Raw genomic sequence first — 25,998 nt, forward strand, 5'->3', positions numbered from 1 at the left:
ACAACTGTGCTAAGGAAGAAAATACTGATGGGGGAGTTCAGAGAAGGAGTTTATGTTGAACTGGAAAGGAGACCCGGGGTTGAAGGACACCAAAGCTTTGGAATAGTGGAGATAAATTGCAGTGTTGAAGGCCTGCAAAACATAGAAGCAGAAATCTGCAAAGGGTAACGGAGTGGAGGGCATGGAAGGGGTGTACAATGAGATGAGAGAATGAGAAAACGATCCGTGAATCTTACACCAGAGAGACTGGACATCACTTAGGAGGTAGTGGGCTGAATCCGAATATTGAGGTAGGGAAGCCTGATCAGAAGAGCTAATGTGATGTCACAAATAGGCTGGAGGTGGCTGGGGGTGTAGAGAGAACAAGAGGAACGCAAGGAACTTGGAAGGAACCAGTCAGGCCCCTATGTGGGAGGTGGGGATTGTCCACGGAGATCTGTGGCCATGTGGGGAGAGTTCTGGCATCCGACAATGTGTGTGGCAAGGGTCCAGCTAAACACTCTGGCCAGAGAAAAAGGACTCTGGGTGAGTTAGAGCCGCATTTCTCAAGCTTTAATATGTACACAGACCACTTGGGGATCTTGTAAAAATGTAGATTCTGAATCTGCAGGTTCAGGTGGGGACTGAGGTTCTGCGTTTCTAACGAGTTCCCAGGTGAGGCTCAGACTCTTGGTCTGAGGCCCACGTCTTGAGCAGCGAAGAGCTGGAGTAACTCACTTTTGCTAGTTTTAGGAAGTGATTTACAAGCGCTCAAAATCTGTGAGAACCCTATTGTTTCAGAGTATGTTTACTTCTTTAAATCTCCTTCTAAATGTGGCAGGAAGCTGGCGTGTGGTTAGATGGCGCGTGGTTTTTAGGTTCTCGCGAGACCCATCCAGACCGTGGCCTTCTTCCCAGGAGGGTGTGTGAACCGCCTCTGTAGCTCTCGAAGTCGTGAAGGAGAGGCTGCTCAGGGGTGAGCATCCCTTCGAGATAATTCAGTGGCTGCCCTACTTTCAGGTAGGAGATCTCTTTATTATTACGGAAGCCTCCCTTCTGTGTTTCGGATATAAAGGAGGAGAAGTCAAGGAAGGAAAGATAATGGCCCAGAGACAGCAGGGCCTCAAGCTGGATCTGTCTCACTTGGTCTTCCCCAAAGTTGAGGAACCAGGCTCAGTCCAGTTCTGAGAGAACAGACCTCAGTCCCAGTGTTCTGGAGTCCGTCCGCAGTCTGGGAGGGAATGGGGTTAACTTCAAGGCACTGTGGGTGGGTCAGCGACCAAAGTGGTGGCGGGAAAGCAGGTAATGTCGCATTTGAGGTTGGCACATGCAGGTAGAGGGCCCCCCATGTCTGGAACTGCTCTTCATGACTCTGAGGGGTGCTGCTGGCTCATTCCCTGTTACCGCACAAGGCCCTTCATTTATGGGGAGACCTGTTTCAGCTTTGTGCCAACCCTCTGGCAGCAGAGACCCTCAGCCCTCAAAGAATTAGCTTTGAGCTTCTCCTCATGGAGCCGAAAAGGAGGTGCCTAAGCCAAATCCACTTACGAATATAGGGGAACTCTTTATCTCCCTTATTATCTTAGGCCACGAAGAAGTCCAATGCCTCTTAATAATCAAAGTGGTAGGATTCTCAACCACCATCTACCAACTTGAGCCTGGACAAGGCCTGGGCACTGCTCTGTGCAGGAGGGGCTTGAGTTCCCCGCGCACTACCCATGCCCAGTGTTGTTAATGGCCAGAGGGTCATCCTGGGTTTCAGCCCCTGCAGGAGCTGGGGGATCAGCCTCACTGTCACATGGGATTTTTACAGAAGCCCATGGCTTTGCATGGTGTGGCTATGAGACCCTGTTGGACAGGAGCAGCTTCTCAGGGTTGGAGGGGCAGGGACAGCAGATGGCTCCCCTTCGATGACCAGGGCTCAGTTGCTACTTGGTTGGCTCTCTCACCAGTCATTAATGCACCACTCAGAGGCCCTACTGTATGGGTCCCCATCATAGGTCATCCCTGGACAATCAAGGTCCTGGCATAGACTGGGGTCAGAGGTCACTCAGCTGGTACCCCTCCCCCCTCATAGTGAGTTCCTTTCGGTTGGGGGTTCCTTGCCATCATTTTCACCCACTGGTTAGAAGTTGGGTCCAAGCAATCACCCGTTACTCTCATCATTGGAGGTGAACACACAGGGCTTCTGGAGTTGAATAGCAAGGGCTGAATCACAGCTCTACCAAATAGTTCACGGCCTATTTACTGAACAGGGGCATGTGCCTTGGGGCCCACGTTCCAGATCCTCCTCTTCCTCAGGCAGGCCCAGCATCACTTGAGTCTAGGCTTCCTTAGCCACAAAACAGAGATGCTGATGTCCCCTGCCCCTGGGGTTGTGGTAAGAATCGAGGGATACAGTGCTGAGCAGGGGAGCACCTTGCACTGTGTGTGGCACATGGGAAGCACACAATAAATATTAGCATTGCTATGAAATGATGCTTGTTTAATAAGTAAGGAGTTGTGGGTTTTATTAGAAGCAAAGCAGGTCCGTCTGCTGCTTCGTCCCTCATCCCTCTGGGAAGCCACACCACGAGCTCATAAATGCTGAGTGTGGCTTCCACCTGGTGGCCGCATCCCCAGACCTCTCATCAAAAACCTTGGAGGAAATGAAAAGGCCTGTAATTTATAAACTGAGGCTTCTCAAGGGGGCAAGAGGCAGGGAGGGGAGGGTCAGAACCCATGCTCTGGGACTTCGTGGGGTCTGTGCACGCCACTCGAAAACAAAGCAGCACTTTGTCCTGTGGCTTGGCTTGGCTTTTGGTCATAATATTTAATTAATTTTGAAATTTCAAGTAACATGAAAGGCAAGTGTGAGATATTTACATCTCTCAAAGAAGGGGGCTTGGGTTTAAAAGGTTGAGAAGCCATCTATAACCTATAAAGCACGGCAAAGCTCCCAGGAATGTTCCAGCTACAGGAAGGAATGGTGCTCTGCTCCTTCTGACCTCTCTGCCAAGTGCCCACCCATCCCCAAGGTGGCCAGGGGCAGACAGCACCCACGCGGCCTCCCCGTCAGCCTCATTGGAAAAAGCTGGCACATGCACAGGGTGCTTCTGTGTTCTGGACCCTTCTTTTTGCTTTCTAATGCTAATGAGTGAAACTTGAACAAATGTTCGTTAAAACCATTTGAAATACGATGCCCCAATCCTTGGGTTTTCACTATTATTCCAACTACCCATTAGGATGTGGGACATAAATCTTTATTCAGCCTGAGAGGTCCACTTGCCACTCTGGTGAAATGGAACTCTGTCGTGGATCTTTTGTCCTAGTTTTCCAATTTTTTTTACACAAAAGATTTAATAAAAATTTAAAATTCATGAAAGTAAAACATATTCTTGCAGAAAAGTGTACAAGCCTCAGGCTTAATGAACTGTTACAAAGCATGACCAATCAAGAAACAGAATGTTACCATCCTCCCCTGCCCTTCCCCCTATGCTTGGTCACTAACCTCCCCCAGAATGGTGAACACAACCCTGGCTTCCAACAGCACATAATTATTTTGCTTATTTTTGAACTTTATGTAAATGGAATCTATAGGACATGCTTTTTGGGGTCTGCCTTTGTTCAAGATTATATTAGGAAGCCCATCATCCATATTGTGGAGAATTGTCATAGATCATTTTCATGCTGAATAGTATCATTGTGTGGTCTGTTGTGATTGGAGCTATCCCCAGTGGAGGTGGCCATGTGTCCCCTAACAGGGCTAGTCCCTGGATGGGCATGTGATTGAGGTGGACCAATTGGGATTTCCCAAACTGGAGGCAGATAGTATCTCTCTTCCTCATGGGAACTAGTCTTTCTGGAGTCAGACCATCTGTGCTTGGTCCTGGCTGTGTCACTGCCTAGCTAAGGTATGTGGTATAAGTTATTTAATGTCTTCATTTTTTCTTTTTTTTTTTTTTTTTTTAGAATTTATTTATTTATTTGACAGACAGAGATCACAAGTAGGCAGTGAGGCAGGCAGAGAGAGAGGGGAGGGGAAGCAGGTGCTCCCTGCTGAGCAGAGAGCCCAACATGGGGCTTGATCCCAGGACCCTGGGATCATGACCTGAGCTGAAGGCAGAGGCTTTAACCCACTGAGCCACCCAGGTGCTCCTAATGTCTTCATTTTCAATCCTAGTTTCTTCATCTTTAAAAGGGGATAGTAATAATAACAATAACAGCAACAACAACAATAATAGTACCATCAAGAAAATTAAAAGGCAACCTACTGAATGGGAGGAAATATTTGCAAATCATGTATCAGATAAGGGACTAGTATTCAAAGTATATAAAGAGCTCACAACTCAGTAACAGAAAAACAATCTGGTTAATACATGGGCAGAAGATCTGAACAGATATTTTTCCAAAAAAGACATGCAGATGGCCAACGGACACGTGAAAAGATGCTCAACATCACTCATCATCAGGGAAATGAAAGTCAAAACCACCAAGAGCTGTCGCCTACCACCTGTTTGAATGGCCAGTATCAATAAGAAAAGAAACAACATGTGTTGGTGAGAATGGAGAAAAGGAACCCTCCTGCACTGCTGGTGGCAGTGTAAATTGTGCAGCCACAATGGAAAACCATATGGAAGTTTCTCAAAAAATTAAAAATAGAACTACCACATGATCCAGCAATTCCACTTTTGGGTATTTATTTGAAGAGAACAAAATTACTAACTCAAAAAGATACCTGCACTCCTCTGTTCATAAGATATGGAAGCAACCTGAGGAAAACTTGCCATTTGTGACAACATGGATGAACCTCAAAGGTATCATGCTAAGTGACATGGGTCAGACAGGTCAAGGCAATGACACCAAACTTTGGGACTAGACACTGGATTCTTCATCATCACATACTCATAAAAGAGCCGGTTCCCTTATGAATGATTTTTTTTCTTTTTTCTTTCTTTCTTTTTTTTTTTTTTTTAAGAAACGAGTTGTTGTTGTTGTTTTTTAAGATTTTATTTATTTATTTGACAGATCACAAGTAGGCAGAGAGGCAGGCAGAGAGAGAGGAGGAAGCAGGCTCCCTGCTGAGCAGAGAGCCTGATGTGGGGCTCGATCCCAGGACCCTGGGATCATGACCTGAGCCAAAGGTAGAGGCTTTAACCCACTGAGCCACTCAGGCACCCCTCCCTTATGAATGCTTTTGATTAGGCAGTAAAATTGTCAATTCATGACCTGTGAAGGCCTATATTTTTAAATTTCTGTGTGATCAGATGGGGAGTACACATTGGGCGCTTCTTGAGTGTATGGGAGCAGGAGGTCTGTCTCAAGGAAAGGTCCTTGTGCACACACGTTGCGGGCTGAATGAGCTGCTTTGTCCACACAGCACCATATTTACTTGAAGGAGCAAGTGACAGACAGACGTCTGGTGGTTATTCAGACTTGGGTAGCTGGCAGAAATTCTCTTGAGAATGATTTAAGACAGCTTGCCATGTCAAAGAAAATAACTGTCGGTACTTGTTGCCAAAGATAAGTTTTGGACTTTCAAATAAAAATTAGAATTTCAGAAGACACAGGAATGCCACCATCAGCAAAACAGCTCCCCATGACTGCAAGGCCCTTCTCATGAGGTGGCCGGAGACACTAATGAAAGGGATTGGGCCAGGCTCTTTCGTGCCTCTCTTTACCTGTGCCACCCCCTCTCCAGGTTGTAACCGTTCTGCTCCCAGCATGAGTTTTAACCCACTCATCAGCCCCTTCCCTCCACGTCTCATCGATTCCTCACCCCCCACACCTAAGGCCACTCCATATTGGGCAACGTTCACTGGGGTGGAGCAGAGCTGGCTTCCGGGACCGCTGCCCTGTGTGCCACAGCCTTACGAAGGCAACACCTGCTGGTTGGTTGGTCCCTTTGTTTAAGGTCCAGGAGGAATTCAGGTTCTAATGGTGGGAGGCTAAGGCCAGGTGACTGTGGGGAGGCGTGTCCCCCGGAGCGCCGGAGAGAACCGTAGGGACAGGCAAACATTGCAGGATGCCTGTGATCACACCCTTGTTTCCACCTAGAATCCCTCCTGAAAAAAGGAGGTGTCATAAAAGCATTCTCTTCCACTCTTAGGGGAGAAGGTTTATGGTCTAGCAGGTTGTTTTATTTGAAGCCCCAATGAGGAAAGAAACTTAGGGCCTGCCTTAATCTCACATCATTAGTTTAAAGGGGGGAAAAGTCTCTCTCAGCCATCAGTGGGTCATAGGCAAGTGTTTATATTAACTTCTTATTGAGAGCTGATAAAGATCACTCTTTAGCAATTACTCTGAAATACCTTTTAAATTCCTCTTTTAAGGAGCATTTTAAGACATCAGAATCTCTTATATCTCATTCTTTCTTTGCTTTAGAAATTTTTAAACATATTATTACCCATAATATAATTTTACATAATATTTAAACATATTATTTGAAAATAGTTTTAGACTCACAAGAAGGTGCAGAAATAGTATGGTGCGTATGTTCCTCTGTACCTGTCTCCCAGGGTCCCCCAGTGATAATACCTTATATAATCAGTCTGTCATCCTCTCCAGGAAACTGTCATTAGTACAGTGCTATTGACCAAACAACACTTCTTACTTATTCTTATTTATTTATACTCCCTCACATTACCCCTTTGTAGATGTTCTCCATTCATCTCTAAAATATGGTTTTTATTTATTTATTTTTAAAAAGATTTTATTTATTTATATGACAGACAGAGATCACGGGTAGGCAGAGAAGCAGGCAGAGAGAGAGGAGGAAGCAGGCTCCGCGCTGAGCAGAGAGCCTGATGCAGGGCTCGATCCCAGGACCCTGGGATCATGACCTGAGCTGAAAGCAGAAGCTTAACCCACTGAGCCACCCAGGCACACCCAGTTTTTATTTTAATGAAACTTATCCTCCATAAAAATATGATCAGAACCACTGGGAGCCTAATAGAGTAGTGAATTGTGTGCAATTTAAGGCTGAAGTCCAGCGTCCAAATGTTGAATTGTGACCTACGTGCTGTGTGATCCTCAACAAGGAGCGCCAAATCTCTGAGCCTGGATTTTATCTCCTGTAAAACGAAGCTACCACCACCCCCTTGTGGAGGTGCCTCGTGGGTTAGACACAAAGTGTCCGAAGAGCCTGATGTCTCTGTCACAGGTGCTCTGTCCCGGCTCAGCATCCCAGGTTGGGTGACCCAGGAAGACGGAGAAGGAGGTCTGCGAGCAGGAAGTTTGCAGGGAATGCTCAAGGGGTCACACTGATGAGCCACCTGGGACACGAGGGGGGACAGAGGGAGAAGTTGAACTACCATGCAGGGCAACACGAGGGGCAGGATGATCCTACAGAGAGCTGGGGTGGCCTGGCCTGTGCACCCCCGCACGGACCGGTCACTGTAGGTAGTTGTTCTTAGGGAGGGGTAACCATGGGCTGCTGGCCTTAGCCAAGGGCAAAGCCTGGGGACAGGCCCAGCTGTGAGCCTTCAAGGGCTAACAGTCACCTCGAAGGGAGCCTTGGCCCAGCTGGGGAGTCTGGACTGTGCCTCATGGCATCTCCTGCTCTATTATTATGGCTCTGAGGATGGCGTTATCAGACTGGGAGACAGTCACAGGTTTTACACACACACACACACACACATACACACACACACACACACACACACACACCATTTAGCCACATTCGACCCAGGCATATGTGAATGGCTTGACAACTCCAGAAAAAAAAGCTGTTTTCTTTTTCTGTTTTAGGCCCTTGAATGGGATCTGTTTACATTTTCAGGAAGAACTAATTTGGGAGGGAGAGAAAAGCGATGGATCTTAATCTTTTTTACAGCTGCTAAAGGGAATGTCGTAAAATTCTCTTTGCCTTCCCCGCCAAAGAACCCCATCTTGTACCTTCCCGGCCTGGGTGAAGATGACCTTCAAGTAAGTTTTGGAGACAGACTTTTAACGCCTTTTCCAGAAATCCCTCCCAGCCTTCCAAGGACGGGCTGGTGTCGGTGCTGTCACTGTGTCTGTGTGGTACCAGCTGGAAGCCTGGTGCTGAGCGATGGCCTCTGGGGGACACCAAAGGAGAGAGACCGAGTCTCCAGCTAGGGAGATTCCGTGTGGAGCTTTTCCTCTCTCCACAGCCACTCAGAGATAGAATAAATGATGGGATTTTGAAAGCACCAACTTAAGTAACACAATACGGTTCTGAGTACTCGGTGGTTGTGGATTAGGATCCTGATGGTTCTTTTCTAGGCTCCATTAGTGTGCTCTGGGCTGTACACAGCGTAATACTGTGTCCCCTTTTATAAGGGAAAGCACATCTGTTTGGTGAGATACTGTAAGTTTTGGAGTGAAAACCTGAAGTGAGTTTTCTCCATTTGTGAAGTTTTTTTGGAGCGAAGTTCATGGCCAGTTATCCAAGCAATGTTTTGCTTTTGTTTTTAAATGAAGACACAGCTCACTGCACACAATAATAGTGAAATGGTAACATGAAAAATTTTCCTCACTCAAGGGGATTTTTCTGGCAGAAAACTTAATAAGCATTTTTTTTTTTTTTTTTTTTTTTTTGTCTTTCTCTAACATCCATGCTGGGTATCTTGGGTGAAGTGTCTCCACCAGCACACTGTAGAGACTGATCTAGAAAATTTCACGTCTCTGATAAGAGTCCAAGTCCTCACACTCTGCAGAGTTGTCTGCTGGTCATTGTCCTCCACTACTCTCTCTCTTTCTCTCTGCCTTTTTGTCTCTCTCTCTCTCTGCCTCTTTCCAAACCAGGGGTTTACAGACAGCTGTGGCCTACTCAGCCACAGGTAGGAGGAGGAAGAAGAGAGGAAGGCAGGTCAATGGCCTGGAGGGCACCAGAAGGAAGCTCTGCCTAGGAGAGCCCCTGTGAGATCAGGTGATGTGAAGGTCCATCACCCCAGGGGACTCACATGGCCAACATCACCTCTCTTCTGGCTCAAGGGAAAGGTCTAGGGGGCAGGAGCCAGATTCCCCACTGGTGGCTCACAGGGCCTTGCATAGATATCATTAGAGATTGACAAGGGTTGGACACTGATGAGCCTTTTCTGTGACTCCTTATTAGTGGGGCCAGAAAGTGAAGATAGGAATGAATCGCGCTGATGGGCTCCACAAACTTGTCATGTTCAGAGACAGCTGCGTTTGGATAGTTAGATCCGAGATCTGGGTTCCTTCCTGGAAACTCAGCGGGCAATGGTTCTCTTAAGTCAGCCTGTGGTGAACTCATCTAATGGACGGTCTAGGAGCTGGAGGAGGCCGGGGCTCAGATCCCCTCCTAGCTCCACGAGCCCAGAGAAGTGGCCAAACCACCTGAAGACACAGTTTTCTCTGCAGTGAAATGGGTTGATCCTGCACTGCCTGTCCTAGGCTTGTCTTATAGGTCAGATGAGCTCATGTCTGTAAGCTCACCCAAGAGCTTAACAAGTGATGGCCATGGTCATCACGACTAGGAGAATGATGTGCTATGTCACCAGATCAAGATACCTCAGCAGCAAAGGGGACATAAAAATAAGTGGGATGTTAACTTTCTGAGAAGTTTACTTACTCACCAACAGATTGGTTTCTTACATAGATGGACCTACAGAATGGTTCTATTCAGGGACTCTTCTCAAATATAAAGTTCTTTTGAACAAATGAAAGAACATAAATCCCTTATATTAAAGCAAATTTGATCTGGATATTAAAAAGTTTTCAGCAGAATCATTATTCTTAATACATATTTATGTACTTTAATCCATTTCTTTGCTTAAGTGTCATGGTGTTTTTTTTGGTACAATGTATTTTTAAAAGCTTTATTTATTTAGATGGCTCCCTCGAGCAGCAGGGAGGGGCAGAGAGAGAGGGAGAGAGAATCTCAAGCAGACTCTGCACTGAGCACAAGCCCAACGGGGTCTCAATCCCATGACCGTGAGGTCATCATGACCTGAGCTGAAATCAAGAGTTGGACGCACAATGGGCTGAACCACCCAGGTGTCCCTGCAGAATGTATTTTTAAATAGTTTTGTTATTTTTAACTTTTTGTACAAAATTGTCTGCATTTGGGGCTTAAGAAATTTGAAATTGCTGATACTTAACATTGACTTCTCTATAGATCATAATATATTTAACTGAGAAAATATTCTCCTTACAGGGGCAAGAGCTATCCTTTTCAACGAAGGCTATTCTCAATTCTAATTTTTTAAAATATTGAAACGTATAAATAATTTGGTCCAGATGTTTGCTCAGGTAATTTTGACCTTCATTCAGAGTTCCTATTTTTGACAAATATTTTTACAATACAACTTGTTGAATAAATTGTCTCTATGTATGATTCTTTTGAATGGTTCACCAAATTTAGATGATTCAAAATTATAGACCTTCTCAATTACATTCTATTCTGGGATAGAATTTAAATTTATCCAAATAAAAATAGGAGCTCCATCAAAATCATCTTCTCACAGGTTGAGATCATCTAGGGCACAATTACAGAATTTCAAAATACTTCATTAAAGCATGATTGTGCCCTATTCCCCCCACTTTTGTGAGGTACATTTCAACGTCTTCCTGTTTGTGGACTGGCTTCATGGGCTTGTGACTTGTGCAATCACCCAGAACCCAGGACTTAAATGGGCTCCACACTTGGCTGACTCTTCTGCTGTTTCCATCCTAAAATTCTTAATTTTTTAACAAGCATTTTCATTTTGTATCAGGTCTTGCAAATTATATAACTGTCCTGCTTGTTTGTCTTGGTTTTCAATAATTGCAAATTTCCAAAAATTTCAGGCTCAAAAGCTGACTTTAAAAAAGTAGAAGAAGGAAGAAGAAGAGGGACACCTAGTTGTCTCAGTCAGTTAAGCATCTGCCTTTGGCTCAGGTCATGGTCCCAGGGTCCTGGGATCGAGTCCTGCATCGGGCTCCCTGCTCAGGGGAGGGTGCTTGCTTCTCCCTCTACTTGCCCCTCGCTCTGCCTGCTGTTCGCCCTGCTTGTGCTCTCTCTCTCCAAAAAATAAATAAATAAAATTTTTTTAAAAAAGAAAAAAGAAAGAAAGAAATTCCAAAATTACTCAGTACTTTGAAGACTTCCAAATGATTTTGGCCAAAATACAACCCGAAGTTGTAAGACATTTAGGATGATTTTAAGAAAATCATTTATCGTAAAGACTCAGATATTCTGAGTCATTTAATAGGCAAGAAGGAGAATTCTATGATCCAGTTACGTGTGTGTGTGTGTGTGTGTGTGTGTGTGTGTGTAAAGTTTGACAACTCAGCTTCCATTTCCCTTTACAGACCCCCACAGCTTGTTTGAACAAAAGCACTAATTATACATGTTCCACTACCCAGTCCAAGTACATTTCTGCTCCACAAGTTCTTATATTAGTAAGAATACTGTTTCTACCAGGATTCTGTAGCCATCAAAATACACCACCTCAAAAACCAAGTTTCTTTTCAATGATGAAAATTTTAAAAAAGATTTTATTTGTTTGAGAGAGAGAGAGAGCATAAGCAGGGGGAGGAGTAGAGGAAGAGGGAGAAGCAGGTTTCCCACCAAACAGGGGAGCCCCATATGGGGCTCGATCCCAGGACCGTAGATCATGACCTGAGCTGAAGGAAGATGCTTAATGACTGAGCCACCCAGGTGTCCCACCCTGAATTAGGTTTTTTTTAAAAAAGGAACCATTATTAGAATTAAGAGGTTTCTTTGTTTGAAGTTACTGAAGCCCCTTATAGAAAGCTAGAGTCATTTCTCTATTGATGTAGCGCTCCTTCTGCTAAAGGTGACTAAGCAGCCGCTAATACTGCATTGTGCAGTTAGGCACATGAAACACTGGCACTGAAAGTGGAGGAGTGGAGGAGTAGAGGGAAAGGGAGAAGCAGGTTCCTCACCAAACAGGGGAGCCTGATATGGGACTCCCCATAAGCGAGGAAGTCAGTTCAGAGGAGTGGTCACTGCATCTGAATAAAAGCTCAGCTGCACAGAGTGTAGGAAGACACACCTGTACACCTGCTTAGTGCGAGATGGCGATCTTTGTGCCCTGTCTATGTATCCAACTCACTTTCGAAGTAAAAGCTGATATTTCTTCAGCAAAATCATGTTTTCTGGTTTTCATGATGCTGTCCCCACAGTAGAATCAAGAGGTGAGTGATTTATGCCAGTTATTCATTTATCTACGACTTTAATATTTAATATTTAATTTTTCCCTAAACGTGTGCTTTGATATTTCCAAACTGATTGCCGCCCCAAGAGTCTATTGTGGAAGAAAAAGATCTTATCCAACAGGGTGATAAATAATATTTGTAGATACACCGACACAACGACTATAAGCAAGAGTATTCACAAGGTAGTCTGTGCTCTGTGTGGGGGCTGCTCAGTTTCTGTTTCCTGCCCGTGTCTCCTTTATCCCTACCCTGGGCTTTCCCACATTTCCCACCGCCCCTGTGGATGTGTGCACCTCCTGGCCCCCCAGCAGGGACAAGGAACGGGCAGCGGGCAGTGGTTTCACTCACCACCACCCAGTCCCTAGGAACTGGTGGCTGGCCATGCTGTCCTTCAAAGGTGGTGCGAGTTGCGCCTTCTCAGGAAATGGTTAGGGAAAGAGAAAAGGGTGTTGCTGGTCCTCTTTACCAGAAGAAAAAGTGAGATCTCAGGATATTGCCCTTGTGTCTCAACAGTAGTGTTCAAGACCAGTAGAGGCTGGGAATGCCAAGTGCAGGACTAAGCCCATCCAGTGTGTTTGATTCCAGTATTATTAATAAGGTGTTTTAAAACAAAGCATCTGATAGGTGTTAAACTGCCTGGCATTGTCCCAGAAACACCTGGACAGATAGCCACCCTGATCACCCTCGATTGCTTTGGTTGTCCTGTGACTTCCTGATGAAACATAATATTACACGAATTTTATCAACAACTTCTACATCTCATTCCATTTAAGCATGTGAAGAAAAGAGTGAAATTGGTATAGTCTAGAACAGGACGGTGTAAAGCAACAAGATGAATGTCAACTCAGGGGGCCCATTTGGATACACAACTTACCTCTCCTGGAAGCCAGATCCCAGAGACCATTTCTGATCATTTCCTTACTGGTCTGGAGCTATTTTTAGCTAAAGCAGGCTGGATTCTTGAGGAGAAGGGGAAAGCTAGGTAATTTATCTTACTCTTGCTTCATAAGCGTGGGGCCTACAAACGTTTGGTTGGGTCTGTAACATTGAAATCCCCTTTTAACTGTGCCCTAAGTGAAGTGTCAGGAAATCACTACCTTTTTTGGGGCATGGGGCTGGTGTTAGAAGTCCAACATTGTATGGGGGACCAGCTACATACAGGTTGTGTAAACTTTATTGTCAGAGGGCTTCATCACCTGCGAAATGGCCCTCACAGCAAGGACTGCCAACACATCTGGGTCAGAGCAGCTGGGAACAATTTTCAGTTGGAAAAATAACCTATGTGGAAAAGCAGCATAGACTTTCATCATATACTGGCTGGTTGTAAACTAAGGCCATGTCAGGGAGAAATTCCAAAGGCTTGTTTTTCTATTCAGTTACAGTCAGATATTTCTGGGGCACACAAGGTGCACATTTCCCAGGCAACAGGTCATTACAATAAAATGAACTGGGTCACCTTATTACCTTTCTTGAGTTCTTTGCTAGTGAATTTTGGGAAACAGATGCTGAATGTTTAACAAAATTGCATATACAGCTTTGTTAGGGCTTTTCCACAGGGACCTGATCTACATGAGGTGCCCATGGAGAAAACATATCAAGGTAAACAAGGATGATCTAACACAGGTTAAAATTGTATTTTTTGAAAGGTTTATTTGTTTATCTCAGGGAAAGAGAGAGAAAGAGCACGTGTGTGTGCCCACGGTGGGGAAGGATGAGAGAATCCCAAGCAGACTCTGTGCTGAGCGTGGAGCCTGAGGTGGGGCTTGATCTCAGGATGCTGAGATCATGACCCAAGTCAAAACCAAGAGTCAGACACTTAACTGACTGCAACACCCAAGTGCCCCCAAATTGCTATTTTTTTTAATGTCAAATAATGCCTCGTGAACTTAGGTGACCAGATGATTGATAATGGGGACGTTCAGAGAGAAGAAACAGCAAAGAGGGTTTTTAAACCAGGAGGGATATTTTAAATTTGGAATTGCTTATGTTTTAAGCACAAGATATCCTGCTCTCTTCCTGGTTTAGAAAGTAAAAAGCATGAGTGAACCAGAAAAGACCTCAAATAGCCAAAGAAATATTGAAAAAGAAAGCCAAAGTTGGTGGCATCACAATTCCGGACTTCAAGCTCTATTACAAAGCTGTCATCATCAAGACAGCATGGTACTGGCACAAAAACAGACACATAGATCAATGGAACAGAATAGAAAGCCCAGAAATAGACCCTCAACTCTACAGTCAACTAATCTTCGACAGTGGAAAAAAGACAGCCTCTTCAATAAATGGTGCTGGGAAAATTGGACAGCCACATGCAGAAAAATGAAATTGGACCATTTCCTTACACCACACACAAAAATAGACTCAAAATGGATGAAGGACCTCAATGTGAGAAAGGAATCCATCAAAATCCTTGAGGAGAACACAGGCAGCAACCTCTTCGACCTCAGCCGCAGCAACATCTTCCTAGGAACATCGCCCAAGGCAAGGGAAGCAAGGGCAAAAATGAACTATTGGGACTTCATCAAGATCAAAAGCTTTTGCACATCAAAGGAAACAGTCAACAAAACCAAAAGACAGCTGACAGAATGGGAGAAGATATTTGCAAATGACAGATAAAGGGCTAGTATCCAAAATCTATAAAGAGCTTAGCAAACTCAACACCCAAAGAACAAATAATCCAATCAAGAAATGGGCAGAGGACATGAACAGACATTTCTGCAAAGAAGACATCCAGATGGCCAACAGACACATGAAAAAGTGTTCCACATCACTCGGCATCAGGGAAATACAAATCAAAACCACAATGAGATATCACCTCACACCAGTCAGAATGGCTAAAATTAACAAGTCAGGAAATGACAGATGCTGGTGAGGATGCAAAGAAAGGGGAACCCTCCTACACCGTTAGTGGGAGTGCAAGCTGGTACAGCCACTCTGGAAAACAGCATGGAGATTCCTCAAAAAGTTGAAAATAGTGCTATCTTACGACCCAGCTATTGCACTACTGGGTATTTACCCTAAAGATACAAATATAGTGATCCGAAGCGGCACGTGCACCCGAATGTTTATAGCAGCAATGTCCACAATAGTCAAACTATGGAAAGAACCTAGATGTCCATCAACAGATGAATGGATAAAGAAGATGTGGTATATATACAATGGAATACTATGCAGCCATCAAAAGAAATGAAATCTTGCCATTTTCGAGGACATGGATGGAACTACAGGGTATTATGCTTAGCGAAATAAGTCAATCAGAGAAAGACAACTATCATATGATCTCCCAGATATGAGGAAGTGGAGATGCAACGTTGGGGGTTTGGGAGGTAGGAAAAGAATAAATGAAACAAGATGGGATCGCGAGGGAGACAAACCATAGGAGACTCTTAATGTCACAAAACCAACAGGGTTGCTGGGAGGAGGGGGGTAGGGAGAGAGGGGTGGGGTTATGGACATTGGTGAGGGTATGTGTTATGGTGAGTGCTGTGAAGTGTGTAAACCTGGTGATTCACAGACCTGTACTCCTGGGGCTAATAATATATTATATGTTTATAAAAAATTGAAAAATTTTTAAAAAAGCATGAGTGTGCTTCACTCTACAGAGTGTTTAAGAAATAGAACCACACCTAGGGTGCCTGGGTGGCTCAGTCATTAAGCGTCTGCCTTCTGCTCATGATCCCAGGGTCCTAGGATCAAGCCCTGTGTCTGGCTCTCTGCTCGGCAGGAAGCCTGCTTCTTCCTTTCCCACTCCCCCTGCTTGTGTTCCCTCTCTCGCTGTCTCCCTCTGTCAAATAAATAAATAAAATCTTTAAAAAATGTAAAAAAAGAAAGAAATAGAACTACACCTGATATTTATAAACTCTACGTAGACTTGTATCTTGTCAAAGACTTTCTCTTTGCCCAAAAGACAGGATAAAATGTTAGTTTCCTACACTTTCATTTGTCATTGTTATTCCACTATTCTTTAAATATTTTGTGATTTATAATTTCATTAAATTTGTTACTGTAGGGAAATATAATGTTGCCCATTTTAATCATTTTCAAGTGTACAATACAGTGGGATTACGTTTATATACAATTTTGTGTAACCATCTCGACTGTTTCCAGAGCTTATTTTTTTATTTTTTATTTCTTAAGCTTTACCAGGATAGAATGCTTAAGAATTAAGAGGGAAAAATACATGACTTTGCTTTAAAGTGAGATCAAGAAGCAATTGTTTGCCATCTTCCTTCCTGGGAAAGGAGACTGACAGTTCCTGAGGCAGCTCTTGGTAAGTATATCCATATCTGCCAACATGTTGTGCTTACCCCTGTTTTGAACTTTTATTCTAGGATGATTGTAAACCAGGGAAAATCTACAAAAATCTGTAAGTGCCCTGAAAAGAAATTCCAAGCCTATATGGCTGGCATGGGAGCCGAGGGGGAACTTTATTATGTTCTTATTGGGAAGAACCAAAAGTCATTCAAGCCCCATAAGGGTTGGATGTGACAGTGCATGTCAGCTACCTAGGGGGACAGAGAGGAGTTGAGTTGCTGGACTTTTGCCATTCAGATTGTATATGGATGTTATTTAAAATGGAGATGCTTATATAATGAAATCTCGGAATGTAAATGTAATGTAAAATTCCTTTACATTAAAGGAAATCAATAAAGTAAAAGTAACTTTAGACTTTCCATCTCCCTGAAGCCCATGATCTTCAGATCTAGGCACTCTCCTGCTTCCAGGACGTTTATCTCTCCTTAATGTCCCATATTAATGTCCACACAGATCCCCTTGTCAGCTCTAGCCTACCTTCAGGCAGGAGCAAAGCTCTGTTGAAGTCCTATTTGAAATATTTATGGTCTCTTCTGGAACCTGTCTCTTCTGTTTGGAAATCACAGTTGCAGAAGACTCAGAAGTGAAAGGTTTAATTGTAAATGTCCCCGTGAAGAGAAACATGGAAGTGGGACTATCAGTTTAACTTAACAATTTATTCCATGGGTCAAATAGGGATTTCCATCATGATATTTATACATGACAGAAATATGGCAAAATAGCACATCTGTGAAATCACTATGGTTACTATGTAAGTGTTGCTTTTATTATTCTCTATACTTTTCTGAGCATACTGTGACCAAAATGAATAAATGCAATTTCTGGAGTTGACAAAGCAGGAGAGATCATCTTTCTGCTGTAGGCAAAAGCTACTTTGCCTACTCTATTAATTTGGAATTGACTGGCCTTCCTAGAATAAAGTTGCTTTCCAACTCCCAAGCAGTCTTCTCTGTACATCTTTTGACACAGATGGAATCGTGGCACCCAGCCCACAGGCTCATCTTGTGACATTGGTCCATGGGGGTACGACAGCCTTTTCACTACAGTGAAAGAACATTTTCAATAAGTACTCAAGATTGGGCCACATTGGCCGTTTTGGAAACTGTGATGAGTGAGTTCAGAAAATAAATTGTTCTGATTCTTTCGAGCTTTTAGGCTTTGAACAAAATAATGAATAACCCTTAGTAATTAAATGCCTTGTTTGTTTTTGGTTCTTTTGAATGCAGTCAAGGGAAGGAATGGAAAGGAAAGAAGTGCTCAGGAGGCCCCCAAAAGGACTTTGGCACTCACCAATGCAGCCAGACGATGAATAACACAGTGGGGGTGCATGGCTAAGTAGGTCCTATTTTTGTGTTGTTCAATAACACTAGGAAACATGCTTTAGTTCAAAGCTTTATTTCTCTTCAAGTGTCTCCAATCAGCATCACATAGCCTTTGGTAATGCTAGAGTGATTTCAGTGTACCAAGTGTCTTTGAGTAGTTGTCTGAAGGAATAAAGCTAAGGAGAGAAGAGGGCAGACAGAGGGCATCTGACCACAAAGACTGGGAATTTTATTGGTTTGTGGGAGAATTCCTTGGCTAGTACCTCTGGGAAGTGGGATGATTTATAGCAAAGATTCCCAGGCATACATGCTCTTACTAACAAAGAGGTCTTTGCGACGTGGTCTTGGTGAGGGTGCGTTTAGCTGCAAGTAACCACAGACCCAGCTGAGGGTGGCTTAAGCCCTGAGGGGATTCATGCTCTTGCACAACAAGTCCTAAAGTAGGCACACTCCACCCAGCCCACGCAGACTGCTGGCTCCTCTTCTCACTGGCTTTCGTATTTCTCCTTCTCTCTTTGTATCCTGAGACTCACGTCCATTCACAATAGCGTCTTGTGGCATGTTTAGCCCATCCTTGGGGTCCTAATTAGGGTGTCCCAGAAATTGACTCCTCGGTGAGGAGGTGCTGAGAGCAGTGCCACTGAGAACAGTTGAGACTGAAACGCCCAAGAGGAGCAATACAAGTGAGAGAGAGATGTGTATTGTGAACAGGGCCCCTCCAGTTCTTAGAAGGACACATCTACCTGCAGTCACTGTTTTCTGACTTCCGAGATAAGGCAGCCAGCAAATCGAGTGAAACCAACTCTGTGCTCCATAGACTACTGTTGGCACAATGCCTTGAGGACAAAACGTCTTCTCAGAAGTGGTTGTGAATGAAAGAGGCTACTCTAGGTAGAAATGTACATTTTGCATGTTAACACGATAATATTGCCTTATATTATATTTGTGTGATATAAGCACCATGAGGGCCTGGATTTTGTAGTACTTACTACTGGACTAGCAGTGCCTCAACCAATAAACAGCATATAGAAGGTTCCCAAATATTTGCCTAAAGATTGAGTAATGATAATGGCATTTTAATTTGGTAGTTAAGAGGCACCTGGTTAAAAAAAAAAAAAAAAAAATGGGAGGGAGAGAAAGATCTGGGTTTACCGCCAGCCCTGTGGAATCCTTTCTGTTGAAGTTAGTTTTTTTGGTTTTTTTGTTTTTGTTTTTTGCTTTTTGTTTTTTTCTGTAAAATGGGGCTAATAGAAAAGTGTTTTGTCAGGTGTGGTGATGATATAAAGAGTTAATACATGTAAAGTGCTTAGAACCGTAGTTCTCAGAAAGTGCTATTTATTATCATTACTACTGCTACTAAGTTCTGAATTTTTCAGTTGGTTTATTGGTAAAATGGGAATAATAAAAAGGTTATCCCATTTTGAGGATTAAATAAGACAGTGTCTGTTCCTTCCTCATGGTGTCAGGTATGGTGTTAGAAACAGGGTAAGGAGGGATGCCTGGGTGGCTCAGTGGGTTAAGCCACTGCCTTCGGCTCAGGTCATGATCCCAGGGTTATGGGATCGAGTCCCGCATCGGGCTCCTTGCTTGGCAGGGAGCCTGCTTATCTTGTTGCCTCTGCCTGCCTCTCTGCCTGCTTGTGTGTACTCGCTTGTTCTCTCTCTCTCTCTGGCAAATAAATAAAATCTTTAATAAAAAACAAAAAGAAACAGGGTAAGGATATCTGAATAAACTATGACCTGTCGTTAATTCTAATGTATCAATATTGGTTCAGTAGTAGTGACAAATGTATCATTCAAATGTAAGATGTTAACAATAAGAGAAACCGGGAGCCAGGTATACCAGAACTCTCTATGCTATTTGGCACCTGTTCTAGAAATCTTAATACTATTATAACATTTAAAGGTTAATAGAAATAAAATAACCAGGCTAGTAGGACAACAATAACAACACAACAAAGGTGCAAAGAAGAAAAAAGAAAAAAATGGGACAGATCGAAAACAAAGAGCAGGTGATGTATTTCACCCAACCTTATAGATAATTATGTCAGTTGATGGTCTAAATACTCCAGTTAAAAGCCAGATATTGTCAGATCAGTTTTCAAAAAAGAGCACGTTCTAGTGTACGTGGTATATATAAGCACTTTAAATAAAGATGTAAACAGGTAAGAAAAAAAAAAGATAACAACACATATACCAAACAGTAAACAAGAGAAAGTTGGTGTATATATAATAAAATAAGATAAAGTCAAGTTCATCACAAGGAATATTGCCAGGGATAAAGAAGAATGTTTCACAATAATGAAGAGGTCAATTTATTAAGAACACATGGCAATCTTTAACATGTACGCACCTAATAATAGACAAAGGAGAAAAGATGAAAAGAGAAACTGATAAAACTGAAAGAAAAATAGAGAACTGGACAGTTTTCATCAAAGATTTCAACCCTTCTCTCTCAACAATTTTTAGAAAAAGTAGCAAAAAGGAAATCAGTAAGAATATAAAAGATAAGTGAAGATAGAGAGGACTAGAAAAAAGCTATCAACATTCCTCCCCAAAACAACAGAATCAACAAAGTTCATGTCCTATAAATAACACATAGATGGTTGCCACTTTTTTTTTTTTTAAGATTTTATTTATTTATTTGACAGACAGAGATGACAAGTAGGCAGAGAGGCAGGCAGAGAGAGAGGAGGAAGCAGGCTCCCTGCAGAGCAGAGAGCCCGATGCGGACACTGGGATCATGACCTGAGCAGAAGGCAGGGGCTTTAACCCACTGAGCCACCCAGGCACCCCTGGTCGCCACTTTTTAAGTCCAGTCTACACATCTCAGCCTTTAGCTAAAATGCATAGTCTCTATGTTTGATGTAATTTCTGATAGGTTGGGTTTATGAATAATCTTGCTTTGTTTTCTACTTATCTCACATATTCTTTGTTTCTTCTTTTTTACCTTCTCTTACATCTATTTATTATTATTTTATTATTTATTGTAAGTAGGCTTCACACACAGCATAGAGCCCAGTGTGGGGCTTAAACTCATGACCCTGAGATTAAGACCTGAGCTGAGATCCAGAGCCAGATACTTAACCCACGAAGCCACCCAGGTGTCCCTGATTATTATTTTTATATTCCTTTTATCTCCTGTACTAGATCTTAACAATGCCTGTATTTTTTTGAATGGTGGTTCTAGTGTCTTCAATATGCAACTTTAATATATCATTGTCTACATTGAATAAATATTATAGCACTTCATGGACAAAGTAATAACCTTAAGACACTTTAATTCCATTTTACCCCTTCATTCCTTGGCACTATTTTGTTATATGTTTTACTTCTACACATGTTACAAAACCCCACAATACTTGCTATTATTTTTATCTAAACCTTCAAATATCTTTTAAAAATTTAAAAGGTGAAAAATTGTCCTCTCTATTTACTAACATATTTACTTTTTCCAGTGCTTTTCATTCCTTCCTGTAGATTCAGGCTATTGGGCATAACTTCCCTTTAATTCACAAAAGTCTCTAGAGACTGTAGTGATGTAAACAAAATGGCCCATTATTATACTGCAGATCTGCTGGTAACACATCTTCTCAGATCTGTTTGTTTGCAAATGTCCTTATTTCTTCCTTACTTTAAAGTATCTTTTCACTGGAGGTAGAAGTCTAGGTTGATATTTGGGTTTTTTTGTTGTTATTGTTCAGCATTAATGGTGGTATTCCAATGTTTTCCAGATTCTACTATTTCTTTTCTTTAAAAAAAAAAAAAAAAGATTTATTTATTTATTTGAGAGAGAGAGAGCGCACACATGTGAGAGCAGGGGGAGGGGGAGGGGAAGAGGGAGAGAATCTCCAGCAGACTCTGTACTGAGGATAGAACCCAATGCAGGGCTTGATCCCATGGCTCTGAGATCACGAGCTGAGCAGAAATCAAGAGTCAGAGACTTAACCAACTAAGCCACTCAGGTCCCCTTTAATATTTTTAATTTCTCTGTACTTTTTGTTAGATCATTTGTATTGACTTGTCTTCAAATTCTCCAATACTTTCTTTTTTCTTGGTCCAGTATTCTCAGGAATTTAGTTCATTTACCTTTCTTTGTGTCCACAGCTCTTCACTGTTCACTAGCTTTAAAGAATTAAAGACACAGATAGAGATGTAGATATAGATATAAATTTTCCTTTGGCCAGAGCAACAGTCTTTCATAATTGTCTACATTTTGGTAGGAACTAGAACCTGCAGCGGTTCTTGAATAATCTTAAATCATCCAGGGAACTTGTTAAAAATTCATATTCCTAAGAAATGTCATCGGACACCAGACAATATCTAGGGTACTAAAAATTGTGCAAATGGTTCTGATCAGGAGTCCCCAGGTGGTCTTTGAAAAACACTTATTTGTTAAAAGCCTGAAGTCAAAATAAGTAGTTGGCAGTTGGAAAATGCAAATCGGCCTCAACTGAGATCTAAGTAACTATCAGAAACCTCTCAGATTGCTTTACTAAACACAAATTTAAATACAAAATAACATAATTTAAACAAATGGGCACATGTGGAATCAGACACAGCCTAAAATGGCCAAAAGCCAGGTAGTTACTCCATTTCAGAAGGTATTAATTTCATGTTGGGCTATGGCTCTTCAGTAAGCCATCAGGAGACATACTTAGACAACTCGGGGAAGCAGGAACATCTTCATAGATAAGTTTGTTTGTGTCTGTGTTCTGGCACAGCTCTCCAGGATCTCTAGAGAGGAATATAAATGAATGAAAACACCTGGATTGACTCTGCCCTAAACCATCCTAAGACTTCGAGCCCTGGAACAAATACCAAGAGCCAGAGTCATTAACTGTGTCATTATGTGGCTAATTTTTAAACAAACATACCAGAAACTATACATTCAATGAGTGCTGTCTATCAAATGTTCAACAGGTATAATGCAAAAAGACAAGTTGAGTATCAATTCCACATCATTGGTTGGGTGCCGTGAAGAGCTGGATCCAGCTCAGCAGGAAAGAGTGGTTTCATCGACTGTCGAGATTGCCATAAGCACGATGGGAGACAGTGGGAACTCACATGTTATACGTCTATATCTACCTTCCTGGTTTAATGGTAAGATCCCTGGAGTTGGGGTTTGAAGATCTGAACTCGAATCTTGGTTCTGCCATTTACCAGCTGTGAGATCTTTGAGAACACATTCGATAAACCTCAATTTCTTTAATTTAATGACAATTCATCTTTTTAAAAAAAATTTTTCAAAAATTTTTTATAAACATATAATATATTATTAGCCCCAGGAGTACAGGTCTGGGAATCGCCAGGTTTACACACATCACAGCACTCACCATAGCACAAAACCTCCCCAGTGCCCATAACCCCACCACCCTCTCCCTACCTCCCTACCCCCCGCCCCCCTCAGTTTGTTTTGTGACATTAAGAGTCTCATATGGTTTGTCTCCCTCGTGATCCCATCTTGTTCCATTTATTCTTTTCCTACCCCCCAAACCTCCCATGTTGCATCTCCACTTCCTCATATCAGGGAGATCATATGATAGTGGTAAAGACAATTCATCTTAAAAAATATTTCTACTCTCTGTTTCTCCCCCTTAATATTTTATAAAGCAGTGGTCGTAAACTATTCAAAGAAGTCACAATGGTAGGCTATAGTCCTATTCACAACAGTTTGGTCATTGTACACAATACTTTGGGAGTGCATTAACAAATAGTTTGGGCAACTTGGAAAAAGCACTTTGACACGTATTTTTTTTCTTATAATTCCGGCCAGATCACTAACAAATTGATCATGACCTTTGGATCTGAACAACATTGGTTCTTCACCAAAGTAAAATCCACTATCAATGGATGAGGATTTGCTACCCATGGATTCTTAAATAGGGTATGCCACAGGCTTTTGAAGATTCTTCCAAAGATGATGAACTAAAATGATTTGTGCAACGGAAGCTTCATTAGTGTAAAAGTATGGTCTTCTAAAAGTATTATACTGAAGGCCAAAATTCACTCGAATGTGTAACTTCCTGTTAGCTTGTTTAATAAACCATTCATTTTGCATTAGGCTCTCATGCCACGTACAGCATGTCACCATGTACTGAATCAGAATGATGCGCATAGGCTGACCCTGCACTAATCTCTGGGAAGGCACAGTGATGCGAACAAGGAGCCCAGGTGAATCCTTAGCCTCTAACAGAGATGGAATCGGAGCTCTGGAAATCTTACTGATAATGTTAACATCCAAGTGGCCCACTGTTGGCAACCCCAGAATTACGAAATATGGACTTCATACAGCTGTGAAAATACTGTTGTGTTCATAAACAACTACTGTGATTATAGAGAAATAAGAAATACTGAAAAGAAAGCAACCAAATCGTCCTTGGAAGGAGTGTCTTTGAGCATTGCTGTCTGGGCTTTTGAAGGAAATGTCGGTACAATTCTAATCCTAACCTGTTGTGGAAGGTGAACTGGGTCTTGGGGGTCCCCTGCCCTGGGCCTTGAACTTTTGAGGGTCATACTCTTGTCTTCCTGTCTCTATGAGGAGAGGAGTCACAGGCACAAAAGGATATACCCTCTTGAGTCTACTTTGGTAGGAAGAAATCTAGGATGGTACACTAGATTCCTATCTTCCTCTCTCCTTGAATGGAAAAAGACCTATTAATATGATGGATGTCATTCATGTGATTAGGTTATATTATATGGCAAAGGTGAAGGGCTTGGGAGATGTAATTATAGCTTCTAATCAGTTGGTTATAAGTCAATTAAGAGACTGTCCTGGGTGGTTCTGACCTAATCAGGCAAAATCCCTTAAAAGGAGGACCGAACCCTTGCTAAGAAGAAAAATTCTCCTACTAGCCTTGGAAAAGCAAGTTGCCACAGGTTCTACAGCCCCAAGGGACTGAATTCTGCCAATAACCAATGAGCTTGGTTAAAGACCCTGAGCCTCAGGTGAGACCCCAGGTCTGGTTGGCATCTTGAGATGAGATCCTGAGCAGAAGACCAAGCTAAGCCATGCATGGACTCTTGGCTCCTGGAAACTACCAAATAATAAATATGTGCTGTTGTAAGCTATTACATTTATGGTGATTTGAGGTGACAGCATAGAATACTGGCTCACCCATGTTCATCTTCTGGCTGGTGGTACAGAACATATGGTCTGTTACTACTGGTCCATGGTGAGATAAATACAGAAAGTAAGGGCCAATGTTCCAATTCGATACTTCTTGAACATTTTAATTGTATTTTACAAAAGTATTAGTCCACAGTAGAGTGGACATTTAAAAACAACAACAACAACAACAACTGGGAGTAGTTCTTCACCAGAGAAGCACAGTTTCTAGTTCATGATCCAGGTAACTGGAACCCTAAATTCCCCTGCACAAATTGTGTCAAGCTGCTTTCAGAGCCTGCCCAGTCCTCTTTCTCTGGTCTGCCTATCCAAGGACATACAGTGCTGCTGCTGAGCTAATCCTAGGCCTGAGTGTGGCCAAGGGGCAGCTCTTTATAAGGGAGGGAGGCTGGAGGGAATCATGGGTCAGAGTGTCTACAGGTGAATGTGAGCCCTTGAACATGCAGGTGAGGAGATAGGAAGAGACGGGGGAGGGAGGGTATAACCAGAGGTCAGGGGTTATGGATAGCTTTCTACACAATCTTTCACAGTTCCCTGATGAACCATGGGCAATCCATGTCATTGTGGCTTTCATGTCATTGTGAAGGTCTGTTGATCAAGGTAGAAAGTAAGAACATATTTTACTTAATGTTGTGTTATTTTGATTTGTATTTTTAAACATTCTAGACACAGGCTCTGTGGGCTTCCATTTGTACTCTTCACCGGCCTTGCAGAGGCTGAGTGAGTCTGGTGTGTGATCATTACTCATGGGTCACTTCCGAGTTCTTTTTCCAGTGCCTGCAAACCTAGAACCCTGGTTTGCTAAAATGCAAAGTGAAAGATATTGTTTATTTTGTCTCTAGTGAAGTGCTCTCTGCACTGATTAACTTTTTACCCCTTTTTTCCTTAAGAGTATGAAGTGGGTTATCCTGGATCCAAAATATGCAGCAGGAGCCAGGGGATCCAGCACTTTTCTTGAACATTATTTCAGATCCTCAGCAGAAGACACACACTGTAAGAAAATATGCATTTGTCACAGTGTGGTAGGCTAAATAATGGCCCCCAAAGATATTGGGTCCTAATCCCTGGAACTATGACTGTTATCTTACATTCCAAAGAGATTGTCCAAAGAGATTGTACAGATATGATTAAG

The 25,998-nt window shown here is 42.6% G+C and overlaps 1 long non-coding RNA gene across 1 annotated transcript; it reads left to right on the plus strand.

Moving 5' to 3' along the window:
• The first annotated feature begins 396 nt into the window (after positions 1–396).
• On the plus strand, positions 397–23,744 carry LOC131808210 (uncharacterized). The gene is made up of 6 exons (XR_009344727.1): positions 397–525; positions 16,240–16,372; positions 17,386–17,527; positions 17,643–17,751; positions 22,661–22,840; positions 23,514–23,744. It is a non-coding gene; the product is annotated as an uncharacterized LOC131808210 (long non-coding RNA).
• The last annotated feature ends 2,254 nt before the right edge of the window (positions 23,745–25,998 follow it).

Source organism: Mustela lutreola, chromosome 9 (assembly GCF_030435805.1).
Source record: "Mustela lutreola isolate mMusLut2 chromosome 9, mMusLut2.pri, whole genome shotgun sequence".
NCBI lineage: Eukaryota > Metazoa > Chordata > Mammalia > Carnivora > Mustelidae > Mustela > Mustela lutreola.